The 15,516-nt window shown below is 36.7% G+C and overlaps 1 pseudogene across 1 annotated transcript; it reads left to right on the plus strand.

Moving 5' to 3' along the window:
* Window positions 1-11,904: 11,904 nt before the first annotated feature.
* Window positions 11,905-14,750, plus strand: LOC143575187 (receptor-like protein EIX2; annotated as a pseudogene). The gene is made up of 2 exons (XR_013142725.1): window positions 11,905-12,324; window positions 12,397-14,750. The product of XR_013142725.1 is annotated as a receptor-like protein EIX2 (transcript).
* The last annotated feature ends 766 nt before the right edge of the window (window positions 14,751-15,516 follow it).

The following is a 15,516-nucleotide window of genomic DNA, read 5'->3' on the forward strand; positions in this document are numbered from 1 at the left end:
AAACTCAGTTAAGTATGACATGTGCCAGACATGTGATGGGCATAATTGTAATTTTAGTGTATCTTTAAATTAAAAAAAAAAAGAAAATATATATAATACCTTCCCCTCCTTTCTCTCTTCTTTTTCTCTAAGCCACCATCATCACTATAAACTCCGGCCACCATAAATTCCGGCCACCGCAAACGATCCTTATCACCCGAACCCGACCCATCCTTTTCCAAAACCCGTATCCCTATCACCCGAACCCGACCCATCCTTTTCCAAAACCCTCCACTGACCACCATCGCCTGTTACCGTCTCCACCCGACCCCTACCATCGCCTATTACAGTCACCTAACCCGATTTTCCGGCGAGCCCACTTAACCTAACAAATCTGAGATCCGGGTTAACCTAACAGATCTGGTTATATTAGCCCACTTAACGGTTCCAATCCATTAATTCGTCGAACACCTGGCGTGCAATAATATTATCTTTTTTTTTTCTTTCCAATTTACAGGTTCGAGACCAGTGAGATGCAGGCGAGGTTTCTGGGGTCAACGCCTATGTTGACCGAGTCATGGAAGCTCCGTGCACGAGCCAACGTGATGGCGGCTCAAGGGTTCTTGGTCGATGAAGTGGGTGGTGTTAGTTATGTTGCGTTTTCTGGGGTTCAATCGCTTGATGGATTGGAACCGTTTTGTGGAACGATGGTGCCTTTGTCGGTTGCCGGAGTCTCGTTGGTGTACGACGGTGGGATGTTTTCGGCGGTGGAGACGGAAAATCGGATCTCAGATTTGTTAGGTTAAGTGGGCTAATATAACCAGATCTGTTAGGTTAACCCGGATCTCAGATTTGTTAGGTTAAGTGGGCTCGCCGGAAAATCGGGTTAGGTGACTGTAATAGGCGATGGTAGGGGTCGGGTGGAGACGGTAACAGGCGATGGTGGTCAGTGGAGGGTTTTGGAAAAGGATGGGTCGGGTTCGGGTGATAGGGATACGGGTTTTGGAAAAGGATGGGTCGGGTTCGGGTGATAGGGATCGTTTGCGGTGGCCGGAATTTATGGTGGCCGGAGTTTATGGTGGCCGGAGTTTATGGTGATGGTGGTGGCTTAGAGAAAAAGAAGAGAGAAGGGAGGGGAAGGTATTATATATATTTTCTTTTTTTTTTAATTTAAAGATACACTAAAATTACAATTATGCCCATCACATGTCTGGCACATGTCATACTTAACTGAGTTTTTCTAACCCAGTTAGCGTAAAGGACATAACGTGTAGGAAAAAAATGTTTAAAGGACACCGCCTGCAAGGAAACTTAACAAAGGATACGAACCGTAATTTGGCTTTTTTTAAAGGACAAAATTTGTAATTCTGTCTTTGTTAAACTTAGAATTTTGTTTGTTTGTTTAGATTGGCCCTTGACTAGTTGCAGCAGGATGTGTTTATTCTGGTTGCAGCATGGTCATTTCATTTAGGGTCAAAATGGTCATTTATGAACATGTCATGCATGTTAAGAATGTGTTTGGTCAAAAAAGTTTGGATAGATTGTGGATATTTGGCCAGATTGTGCATGTTTGCAGCAGATACTTGGTCAAATTATCAAAATTGTGTATAGCAGATGTTATCTCAATTGTAGTATAGCATGTGTATGTTTATAGATTGTGGACATTTGTTAGCCAGATTGTGGACATTTATCTCAAATGTTTGTTAAAGTTAGGTCAAAAATGTTTGCCAGATTGTGTATGTTTGCAGCAGATCATTGGCCTATGTCATGTATATAGGGTCAAATGGTCATTAATGGGCATTATGCTTATAGGGTCAAAATGGTCATTAATGCCCATGTTTAGTCAACTTATTGCAGCTGCATAAGTATGTTTGTTTAAATTGCAGCAATAGATATGCTTATAGGGTCACAATGGTCATTAATGGCCATTATGCTTATAAGGTCAAAATGGTCAATAATGCACATGTTTGGTCAACTTATTGCAACAACATAAGTTTGTTTGTTTAAATTGCAGCAGCAGATTATGCTTATAGGGTCAAAATGGCCGTTTATATTGTCTTTGTTCCAAGTGGTCATTTATATGCAAAGGTGTATTGGTTTGTTCAAGAAAAACCAAGGTTTTTAACTTTCATTGCAGCTTTCATTTATACACTCATGAATTACTGGTTTTTAACCTGCTGTTTGACTTTTTATTAATGTTTTTTTAAGAGCAGTTTGACTTTTTGTATATGATGACTGACTTGTTTTGTTACAATCAACATTAGGGGAAAATGCAATAAAATAAGATTAGATTAACAACCAAGATTCCATAACAAAGATTAGATTAACAACTAGGATTTCATAACAAAGGTTCCATACATTAACATTACTAACAAAAATTCCATAGATTGTCATTAACATATATTTCACATATGTAATATCAACCATATAGCTATGACAACGACTACTAAACCTAAAACACATATAGTCTTCCAATTGGACTTCATTGACAACTGTTGTTTCAGGTTCAATCTCTTATTGCAAAATAATGATCTGCAGCTTCAAATTCTCTATCTTCATTTCTTCAAATTCTGGATCTTTTCTTATATTGCAGTTGCATTGTCCACGTTGCTTCAAGAATTCATCAATTTCTTTTTTCCACATGAAGAATTTACAATCTTCGTTCTACTCATAAAATCAATTCAACCTAATCAGATTTGTAATTAAAAGCATGATACGTAATTAATCGTACTTACTGGCCATAAAGGGCAACCATAAAACTCATCCCCATTTCGAACACTTCTACGTCCAGCAACTCTAGGAATTGCAAGGATATCATGATTGCAATAGACATTTTCATCAACATCTAGCTTAAACCTTTTATAGTTTTTCTTGCCACGAGATGAAGAAGTGGATGATGAGCTCAATTCCATCTATCGATTGTTGTTCAATCGATCGATTTGGTGTTTTAGGGTTCTTCAATTCATCTTATTTGTGTTTTAGGGTTCAAATGGTAATAACCACGAGCCGGAACTAGTTAAATAAAGTGCCAATTGACACCTAAGATCTTAATACACAGTCAGCCGCCACGTAATCTGCCACGTAAGAAGTTTTTTGACAGCTGGGATAGCCATGTCAGCAAATCACTAACGGAGTTAACATCCGTTAGTCGCGGCCCGTTAAAAACAAATACATCAATAGTTGGAACGGTCAGCAGGCAAGTGTAAAGTTGGGACTGATATTTACCAATAGGGCATATTTGGGATTATTTAAAACCAATATTCCTTCTTTTTTTGGTTGAAGATTACAAGTGTTGATCCCTTTAGGCACCAGCTGTTATACATCGATTAATGTTGGAGAATTTATTCAGAAAACAGGTATCCAAGGAAATCTAAGAGTCATGAGAGCACTTTCATATCAAAACTATTATTGGTTCCCAAATGTTTTGACCGGATAAAACTCATACAAGAAAGAATAGAGTATGAATTTTGTGAGAGATTTTGATCAACCAGAATTAATCGTATGATCAAGCGATTAGTTTTCCTGTTAGTTTTCATCAAAAATTTAATAACGAAATTTAATTAAATTAAATTTCTAATGCGATTTTAATGAAGCAACATATATCCAAAATAAAAAATTCCAAGCTAACCTAGCGGCAGCTTGATCCCTGCCAGGGCAGCGCCCCTAATTAGACCCTTCTACCTGCTGCCAAGGCAGCGTTGCCCCCTTGGAACCCCATAAATTTTTCTAATGCGATTGCATGAACCTTATACAAGGTGCATGATTGATTAACTTCAAACCGGCCTGGGGCGCGGGTTCGAACCCCTTAGGCCCGGTTTTGCTTATTTTTTTTATTTCTTTTGTTTTTTAATTGTTTTAATCATAATACAAGGATAATAAACATTACTTTAACGAGACCGAACCCTAAACTTACATTTTTCTTGTCATGAACCTTCATTTATTGATTTATACATAATATATATACATGTATGTGTTTATAAGTAAAAAAAGAAAGAAAGAAAGAAACTAATATTTTGTTACCTTTCCGATTAATAAACCGAACTAGTAACCTATTAACGTCCGAAATAAATTTTCGTTTAATACATATATTAACATTTATATTATTATAATATTTAACATTATTATATATAATAGTTATTTTTCAATACATATGGTATTTCAATCAAGCGTAAATACAAAATAATGATAGTAAAGATACGTTTAATTTTCTTATTGTTAAATATATTTCATTTGTAAATTTAACATAATAATAATAATAATGATGATGATAGGCCTAATAATATTTTAATCAAACTTAAACCCAATCGAATCCCAAATCCGTTATAAGACTTGATAATTTACCGTTTTAAATTAATTTATAACTAGGAACTATTGTAGACGCATCTCGAGGAGCTCGACTACTTTCACTTTAATTTTATATTCGTTTCATCTTCGCTATCCACCCGTTAAGGTAAGTAAATGCACATCCCCCTTTTTACCGTTTCACATTTTGGGGGCGTTATGCGTTCACAAGTTAATTAGACTACCATTTTCACTACAATTCCATTATTTGCGTAATATGAAATTGCTCGATTAGTTGATACGTGTGAATTGTGACTATGTATTTATTATGAGTTATGATTGTTGGTATCTCATCCTCATCCTCGTTATTAAGATCATACGCCATCAAAGTAGCTCGTTATCTATGTGATTCGAGTGAAAAAACAACTTTTTATATTATTGTTATGCTAGTTGTAGTAGTTCATGTTTATCGCAAGGAATTGTCTTTTTCAATATTATATATATTCAAAAACTGTGATTACTTTCTCAACTTTATGTTGACAAACTATATATTTTCACGACGCATGACGCAGGTAGCTATCTGGGATGAAGAAAGGAATTAAAGAGTCGTTTGGACCATAGATTGCGTGACGAATAAAGACTTATTTATTTTTATCTTAATCATTTAATTGTAATGATTATATCCGTTTAAGACGATGTTTGTGCGTTGTGTACTTTATGAAATGAATAATTTGGATATTGACACGTGTAATTTACTTTAGTGTATTTTGAGTTATGATGCGATTATGTCGCGCCCCGACATGTTCCGTCGTAGGTTAGGATGTGACAAGTCTAATATCTTATGATTTACAGTCCACATAAATTTTCAACAAAATATAAGGACCCAAGTGAAAGTAGAAAGAAAATTAATACGTGGCTTTCTTAATCTGGTCCTTAGTTTGTCTTTTAAATATATATTACGCAATTATATATATATATTACATTTACGGGAGTTGTTTGGCTTCAATAGTTGTCCATATGATGCTTTAGCCATTGTACCTACATGTTTTACTTCCACGTGTCTCTCACCTTTCCACGTTGCTTCTTCCACTTCTACACATTTCATCTCTTCAACATCTACAACTCAAAAACATAAATCTGAGCAGAAGAACACCATATGAGTCATAGGGTTTTGTGTTTCATATTTCTCTTATCTGTCTCATTTTTACTTTCTCCTCTGCCAAAAACTCCGGCCAAGCGTGCTTTCTGTCTGTCTATGACAGAGGCGGACGTTGGTAAACCGTCGTTGCCGATGGCCGTTTTAAGGTCGTCTTTGGTAGCGACGGTGGAAGTTGCCGGTTCCGTTTTGGAATCCTAGGTAAGACAGTGATTGTGTTCTTAACTTTGCGTCTCTTTCTTCTCCGGCACCATCTTCTTCAACCAAACCTACTGTTGCCGGTTTCTATTACGAAGCCCTAGGCACCGGTGGTGTTTTATGGTGGTGAGTTTCTTTGATTACGGGATGAAATGTAGAGATTATTCTCATTGTAGTAGCGATTTTTGGTTGTTTATGGCTTCAAGGTTGTGATCGGATATGTTATTGTTGTGGATATGAGGAGGTGGGTTGGGTTTTCACGGCTAACCTACTACTGCCGGTTCCTTTTTTGAAACCCTATGTAGCAGTGGTGGTATAGTTTTTGTGATCGGAACCTTCATCTTCACCCTTACGTGTGTCAACGGTTGTTGTTATTGGCTGGTATGCTTTGTTAATGTCATGGTTTTTGAAAGTGATTTATCCGAGTGTACATTATGCTTTATGTGTTGTACTTGAAATTGGTTAACTTTTACATCAATTGTTGATATCTTCGATGGGAAATAGTCCGTTGGCTGTTGTTCATTGTTTGCGGTGTTTGTTTGTTCGTCTTTGTGGTTTCTTTGTTGCCAGCGACTTTTGGGTCGTGTATGGCAGCCGCGGATCTGCAATGTGTGGGGTTCAAGGTTATGATGAGTCGTGGATTGTTTATATAACTTTGATGCGATGCTCTAATTACGGGTTGAAATGATGAGATTGCACTCATTTTAGTGGTGGATTCTGGTTGTTATGGGTTGAAAGGTGTTCAAGGTTTCTATGATGATGGTTTGCAACCAATCCAAGCACATCTGACATCTGATGTCACCGTTGCGGCTCCTTTCTTATGAGCTTTACTTTTCTCTACTATATAGAAGGTTGATTGTATGTCTTTTGCTATGATGGCACTCCATTATTTGGAATGGCAACGTATGTTGCAACCATAACGGAGATCTTAGCCTTCATTTTGTACATTTAGTTCATTTGTGCTATGATGATGATTTGAAACCAAAGCTGAGCACATCAAATGCTTCTAAATTCTGATCAAATGTAGAAGTGAAAAACGTACTAATTATCGATTTATGGCTATGATGAACTTTGGTTTTAGACGTGGCATTGTATGTTGCAGCCGTGATACGACCTATGCCTCAAGTTGACAATTTAATATTCGTTTATGGTATGTGATGATGCCTATGGCTATGATGATGTTTGGTTTACTTTTTAATCTTTTGACCCGGATTTGACCTTTGGAAGTATGATGGTTATGCTTGTAATTCCACCTTTCAAATCGATTTATGGCTACGATGATGTTTTTTTTTTTTATATTGTAGGCTAGAAATAATGCAAGAGTCGTGTTTCCTGGCCTTTTACATCTCTTTAGCAACGAGTATGCATTTGTGTGTACAAACATTGTTGCTTTCAAGTTGTGAGCTTAATAAATTGATCTTCAATGAAAGTGGCCATTTGAAGGTATTATATTATAATTATGTATTCTACTTCATTGCAAACTTATTAATTCTCAATATTTGTTGTTTACAGGCTGTGAATGTTGCACACAACAAAGTTGGTGAGAATACGTTTTTCTTTTTTAACGTAGGGCACTTTAGATGCTTTTTAAAGCTTTTTGAGTGCTACATAATTTGTGTAGGTTTCTTTACTTCTGATTTGGTAGTGTCAATTAGTTGAGAGCTACATAGAAACATGGAGCAAGCAATGTGAAACAATCAATCGTAAACTTTGAATTTCATTTTCAGCTATGGTTTCACAACCCCTGCAACGCGGGCTTTCGAAAAACTAGTTTTAAGATAAAAACAAGATGGAAAAACAATGTAATAAATACAAATTGCCAAGATTTGATCTCGAGTCTTTAGGTACCTAATAGGCCCATACCACCACCGCCACTTTGCCGACCGCCGCTGCTGCCTCGTTGTTGCTGTCGCCTGTTGCTGTTATTGTTCACTAGCTATCGCCGCTGCTGCCGCTACAGTCCATCACTGCCGCCGTTGCCGCTGCCTTGTGCACCGTCACCGTCGTGTCTTGTTGGGCACCTAGCATTGCTCTTTCTCTCAGTGTCTCGACCGGTTATTTATTAACCGAGGTACAATTAAATATATATTGTCGGTGTATTTATAATTATATATTTAATTGGTTGCTATAACTGTGCTCGTATGATTTGTCACTGGATTCTGTCGAGTTTAGTTTTGGTGTTGATTACTTGTTTATATTCCGCTGCGCATTTATTAAACCAGTTTTTAATATATAAAATTTTGACTGATCACCTCTGAAACCCAACAAAAATACACTGAAATACTTGACAACTCAGTAACACTCTCAAGCTATCAAATGATGTCAAAGAAACCTTTCACACTTCTTTGTCTTCTCATATTGAACAGAAAAGACAGTCGATGAGAAGAGTTCTCAAGCTTAAAAACTGAAAATGGGGATTAAAATGCTAGCAACTGACATTGCTTTGATATAATGAGACCAAAAAGTATCTTATTTTTTAATACAACTCCATTTTCAATAAAATTTTTATCGAAGTGTTGAAAAAAAATTAGCAGAACTCTGTACTTAAAATTTTTTTAAAGAATAAAGTTTAATTTTGTACATGAGGTTTGGTAAATATAATTCGAGTTTAATCCAAAAGGTTTGTTTTCCACGTTTCACACCTCTTGCAATTACGTCCAAATCACAAGCCCACTAATGTTTTAATCGTTAAGTCAGGGGCAAATGCATATTTTCACTTTTTTTGATTGGGAAAATTCCCAAAATAGCTTTTTAGAGAGAGAGTTCCCAAAATAGCCCTTTTTTTCTCAAAAGAATTTAGAATTTGGACTGTCAAGATGCACTGGAAAAAGATAAAAATAAAGAGGGAGCAGGCCAAATTTCGAAAGAAAGTCAGGTAGGAGACGAGATTTGAGGAAATAATGAAGGTAAAGTCCAAATTTTTTGTAATCTTGGAGCAAAAGTTCAGATTTTTCCAAAACTTTTTTTTTTTCAAAAAACCGTCTTAAGAGATTGTTTCTTTATGTTTCTTACCTTTCTCGTCCATATTTTCAAATTCTTGAAAAAATATATTTTTTACAATTATAACCCTGAACCACCACCATCACCACCTTGAACCACCTTGACCACCACCATCACCGACGTTGTCGGCCCCACCCCATCACCACCACCGTCACTACCACGATAGCCGCCTCCACCACCACCACCACCTTAAACCACCACCATCACCGAAGTGGAGGAAGAGCTCGCCGCTGTTGTGTGAGTTAGACACAGCTGCAAAATTTCGGTTTCCGGGTCTAGAGCGGTTAAACCGGGTCATACCCGGTCGGAATCCAGGTCGTCAGTATTTTCTGACGTAAGTTCCGCCACTTCTCCGGTGAGTAACGTGCTTCCGGCGGGTAATATTTCCCCGTTCGGCAGGGTTCTGAAGACGGGTATGATGGTGAATCGGAGCTCCAACCGCAACGTGTTGAGTTTACGGCAGTGGCGAGTATTAATATCATACTAGGATAATAACCCGTGTTACACACGGGTGGAAAACATATCAAGAAACGGTATAAAATGTAAAAAAACATATTCAATCAACACAAATATTTGACATAAGTTTTTTACCAGCAGAAATTACAAAGATGTTAAACTATGTCTATAACATAAAAAGAATATATTTTATAAATAATTCAGTAAATAAGAAATAATATAACATAAATGAACCATTATACCTGAAAAAAAAATACAAAAACACATTAGTAATAGATTTTGTAATATTATTTGAAAATTAAGCTTACAAATACATACCAGGTTTAAACTTATATTTTCACCGGTGCAGAGTTTTCGTTCAAAAACCTTTTGAAACGAAAAATGTCGGGTTTAAAAACCGTAGCTTGCATTCGATTCTCCTGTCATGAAATAATAATAAGAAGAAGAAGAAGAAGAAGAAGAAACATGTGTAATTAATTTAAAAAAAATCATACCTTTAAACCCTAAATAGATTTAAACATAAATCGATTAATAGGAATAGATTAAATATTAAATCTATTAACCGTTAGTATAAAAAATCATGCAGTTAAACCCTAAATCCAATAGCAGTGAATTAATTTGATGTTGTTATTCACAAAAATCAATTAAACACTAAAATATAAATCATACCTGATAATTGCAAATGATGAACGTATTTGATGTTGTTTGGATTATGAAACTGACAAATCATGAAGAACCGGTTATATATTACACGAAGAATCTGGTTACAAATGATGGGTAGCGTTATGATTTTTGAACGAAGCATGTGACTTTTCAAGAAGAAACGATGAACAATTTAAACCTAGTAAATTTAATAAGTTTTTTTTAATTCTAACAATAATTAGAATAATTAATAACATAATTACATTAATAAGTTACAAAAATATAAAAGTCAATATCATTTATTAAAATTTTATTGTGAATATGTGGAAATTAGATTTGTGGAAGGTTGATGACATGGAAGCCTATGTGAACAATCTAGATAAAGGACATGTGCACAAAATTGTGTTGCTTTAATATATTAGCTAGATATGTGTGATATTTGCCTCCCAAAAATAAAGTTATTAGTTTGGACATTCTAGTCTTTATGTGTATTATCTAGCTATGCCTATGCTAGTATTAATATCATATATGGTTGCGAATTAACAATGGGGTTGAAGCCCGGGAAAGCAAGGCTCACATTTCAACCCGGATAGCGATCTATATGGTTCCATCCTTTACCCCTTCCTGGCGGCGTCGGTGGTAGTGACGGTGGTGGTGATGGGGTGGGGCCGACGGCGTTGGTGATGGTGGTACAAGGTGGTGGTGGTGGTGGTTCAGTGATATAATTGTAAAAAATATATTTTTTTAAGAATTTGAAAATATGGACGGGAAAGGTAGGAAACATAAAAAAACAGTCTCTCAAGACGGGTTTTTGAAAAAAAATTGGAAAGATCTGAACTTTTGCTCCAAGATTACAAAAAATTTGGACTTTACCTTCATTATTTTCCCAAATCTCGTCTCTTACCTGACTTTCTTTCAAAATTTGGCCTGCTCCCTCTTTATTTTTATCTTTTCGTAATGCGTCTTGACAGTCCAAATTCTAAATTCTTTTGAGGAAAAAAAGGTTATTTTGGGAACTCTCTTTCTAAAAGGGGCTATTTTAGGAATTTTCCCGTTATTCATTATTTAAGAGGGCAAATGCATATTTTCACTTTTTTTGATTTTATTCATTATTTAATTTACTTAAAATATCAACCCCCAATTTTTTTCTCTCCCCAACCCAACCACGATACAAACCCTAGTTCTGTGTTCATTTTCATCAACTTTCAAATCGAGCTCGAAAGTCGACCATGGTTCCCTGCGTGTGTGGTTCGCCAACTGTCACCAGCACCATACTCCGACGTCCCGGCGGTTTCGTTCGCCGCGGCCTAGGTGGTTCACAAGCTGATAGAATCCGGATTTAGTAACTGTATAATTGTAATGGACTCGAATGAGTTTGAATCGATGGTTAGAGTTGAATTAAATGGAGATGGAACTAAATATAGGGTTTCCCAGTCTGATACGGCGACGATTTTGTACACGTCGGGGACAGCCTGAGAAAAAGATCTGAACTTTTGGCTCTGTGATTGCCGGAAAAGACGATAGGAGATGATGGTGTCGCCGTTTGATTTTCGGGTGAACATGATTTTCGGCTATTAATGATCCCAATCCTCATTGGTACCTTCAATTAAACTAAATCGACTATGAACTGGGGCATTCGATTGGCTCGGGAGATGAATGGGGTGAAATGCTCGATCGGGCAGTGTGGCCGGAGTTCTTGGACCGCCCAGGTATGTAGCTAATGGAGAAGAAAAGATGATGTGGGTCCCATGAATTGTTTAAACTTTAAAATACTAAAGAAACTAAAATAATCAAAATACACTTAACGATTAAAATTTACGGGGTTAGTGGTTTGGACATAATTAGCAAGAAGTAGGAAACGTGGATAATCAGATGCAAAAACACAAACTTTTTGGACTAAAATCTTTGTTTACCAAATCTTGGATACGAAAATGATACTTTTAACTCTTTCTGAAATGGATAAAAAAACACAAATTGTTACAGAAAAACACAAATTATATGGTAAATGAACTCATAATAAAAAACAAAACGAAATTAAATCAAACTGTCACATCGTTTTCACTTATCTAGAAAAATCAGTTGAATAGTATGACTAGTGACATCCAATTTGAGTTTGGCTGCTTCAAACTTGAGTTTATATAAAGCTTCATATATATGAGCATATAATATATATCAGATTGCAAACAATCAACATACTCCTCAATTATTATGGCAAATAATATATGTCTTAAGTTTCTGCATCTTGTTTTGTCACTTTTCTTTTTGTGGTTGAAGATTACAAGTGCCGCTTCCCTTGGCCACCAACTGCTATGCATCGATAAGGAGAGACATGCTCTTCTTCATTTCAAGGCAAACATTCATCTAGACCGCTTTGGCCTTCTCTCTACATGGGCAAGTGAGCAAGAAGCAACCAATGATTGTTGTAATTGGTATGGTGTCACCTGCAACAACCAAACAGGTCATGTTACAAGCCTTATCTTGAGAGGAGGAGAGCTTCGGGGTAACATCAGCCCTTTATTGCTTAACTTAAGCTACTTGAATCATCTTGACCTTTCCGTTAATGAATTTGAGGGAACCATTCCAAATTGCATCACTTCCTTAACCAAGTTAAGGTATCTTAAGTTTTTCAATAATCGTTTTAATGGAACCATTCCCATGTTCATTGGTTACATGACTCAATTAAGATATCTTGACCTTTCCTTCAATTATTTTCATGGGACCGTCTCTCCAGAAATTGGGAACATCACCAACTTGCAAGTTCTTTTACTTGAGAGTTTTAGAGAATGTACAATCGAAAACCTTGATTGGTTATCTCATCTGACGCATTTGGAGCAACTTAGTATGGCAGGTATTTCTCTAGCCAAATGCAGTCAATGGGTAAATGTGATTCAAAGTCTTCATAAGCTGTCTTGCTTAGATTTAAGCGATTGTGGCCTCTCACAGGTCACACATCCATATTCTTCATATGACAACTCTTCTCCTTCTTCATCTATTAGTCACCTTGATCTCGGATACAACAATCTCAACTCATCCATGTATCATTGGTTGTTCCGCTTAACAAGCAATAGACTTGTACATCTTGATCTCTCTGGCAACAACTTAGATGGGATTCCCAGATATCTTAACATATGTGGTTTGACATCTTTAGATTTTAGTAACAACTCTGTAGCTTTCAAATTTTCTGATTTTCTATACAACTTGTCTGGATGCACATCAGATTCATTACAAACTTTGAATGCTCAAGGTAGCCAATTCATGGGGTCATTGTCCAATAATATCCAACATTTTACATCGCTGGTATCCTTAGACCTTTCTAATAATATGTTAAATGGAACTATAAGTGAAAGCGTATGGAAACTACCCAAGCTTCAAGATCTATATGTTTCTTCCAATTCTTTTAAAGGGGCCATCTCTCAGAACATTGGAAAGTCAAAGCTTTCTCGATTAGATCTTTCAAACAACTCATTTGAAGGAGCTCCCTTACTAGCTCACATGCCAAACCTTTCTTATATATCTTTGAGGTCTTGCAAGCTAGGGCCTAGCTTCCCCAAATGGCTTCAGACATTGAAAAATCTTACATTTCTTGACATTGGCAACACCGGAATTGCAGACGCAATGCCTGTGGAGATTTGGAAGTTGTGGCCTTCTCGATTGCAGTATTTGGATCTCTCCTCTAACAACATCACCGGGAAAGTGACGGACTTGTTATCAAACTTTAATTCTGAAAGTTCAAACATAAATTTGAGTTCTAACAGCTTTTATGGTTCTATAGAACATGTTCCTTCCAGTTTAACACATCTGGACCTTTCCAAAAACAAATTCTATGGCAAAATCTCTTTTTTGTGCCAAATTGTTGATGGGCTTTTATTGTTCCTTGATCTCTCCCAAAACTCACTTACAGGTACTGTTTGTGGCCTTTCAAAGAACTAATGGTTCTTAATCTAGGACAAAACAATCTGTCCGGAAAGCTTCCATCTTCATTTGAGTATTTGTTCTTTCTCAAGGTTTTGAATTTACGTAACAACAACATATCAGGAGAACTGCCACTAGCTTTAAAGAATTGCACCTGGTTAACATTTTTAGAGTTGAAAGGCAACAAGTTTTCTGGTCACGTGCCTGATTGGATAGGAGATTCGTTATCAAGGTTGTATGTTCTTAGCCTGACATCAAATTACTTCTTTGGAACCATCCCTTTACAATTATGCCATTTGGTAAATCTACAAATTCTAGACTTGTCAATGAACAACCTCTATGGAACCATCCCTTCATGCTTCAATAATCTCACTGCCATGGTTCAACGTGGATTCTCCCCTCGCCAGAATGTGCACCTACTTTTTAATAACTATAGATCCAGTAGTATGTATGTTGACAATGAGATGATCAACTGGCAAGGAAGTGTACGTGAATTTCGCAACACTCTAGGATTGGTGAAGAGCATTGATTTATCTTGCAACAATTTAACAGGAAGTATCCCGGATGAACTAACGAATCTCCATGAATTGATTGCATTGAACCTGTCAGTGAACGCTCTCCATGGAGAGATTCCACCAGAAATTGGTTTGATGAAAAGTCTTCTACAACTGGATCTATCTAGAAACAATCTTTCAGGACGGATGCCAACAAGCATGTCTCAAATGACTTTATTAGATTATCTAGATGTCTCATGTAATAAATTGTCGGGGAGAATTCCATCGAGCACTCAACTCCAATCCTTTGATTCTTCAAGGTACACCGGAAATGAAGGGTTGTGTGGACCTCCCCTGACCAAATATTGCCCTGGAGGCAAAGAGTTAGAGATACCTCGTGTCCTTGGTCAAAGTGAGGGTGGTGGTGAAGGAGTCGATGAACTTGAGAGATGGTTATATATCGGTGCTGCTACTGGCTTTGCAACTGGGTTCTGGATAGCATGTGGGGCTTTACTTGTTAATCGCCGTGGGAGGAATGCTTTTTTTCGGTTTTTTGATAGCATGAAAAACTGGTTTATGTAAAGGTGATGATGGTGTTTATTTTAAAATGGCAACGGGGTGCACATGCATAGTTAGTAGTCTACATTTCATGTTTCTTCTTTTATTTTTTGAGTTTCCTACCTTTTATGTTGTTTTATTCTGTGTATTCGATTGCGTTCCTACATCAGCTGCGTTTAAATCAGCGTTTAAATCGGTCAGATTCCGGTGAAGTTGAAGTTAACCCGATCACGTTTTAAGTGAAACAAGACCCACGCGAATCTGCGTTTAAATCAGCTGCAGTCCTTGATCAGCCCCTAAATCGGTCAAACAATGTATTACCGAAATACCCCTGTGAACTGCAAAACCAAATTATGACCTGCTACAAAGTCAATTTCGTTGCTTAACCGATTTGCTCCTAACACTTGTTCTTTACGATCCAAAACTTGATATACCGAATCAGATTGAACTCGATTGAATTAATAGTCTCATTAAACATCAATCATCAGTTCCCTAACTACATCCTTGAATCTCGTCTGAACCATTCCGGTGTCAATCCACAACCATACTCAAAGTTCAAATCGAAAACTGGACAGACCAAGTTTTAGAGTTTATATGAAGTCAAACTTCTCAAAAGCCACTGTTCTTGCTCTGAAAACACCAACAGAGCAATGAGGCATCTTAAACAAAGATTCACCGGGGAATTTCATATAACAAAAATAGGCTGATATGACTCTCAAGTAATTTCAGCAATATGAAGTTCAAGTGTACAGCTATTAATGTTCATAAAGCCTGATTACACACAAACCAATATTCTAATAATTCTTCAGAGATTTAACTAAAAAAAATAAATATAATACA

Source organism: Bidens hawaiensis, unplaced genomic scaffold (assembly GCF_021521415.1).
Source record: "Bidens hawaiensis isolate Kalapana, Puna unplaced genomic scaffold, B.hawaiensis_p1.1 tig00027305_1, whole genome shotgun sequence".
In the NCBI taxonomy this organism is placed as follows: domain Eukaryota; kingdom Viridiplantae; phylum Streptophyta; class Magnoliopsida; order Asterales; family Asteraceae; genus Bidens; species Bidens hawaiensis.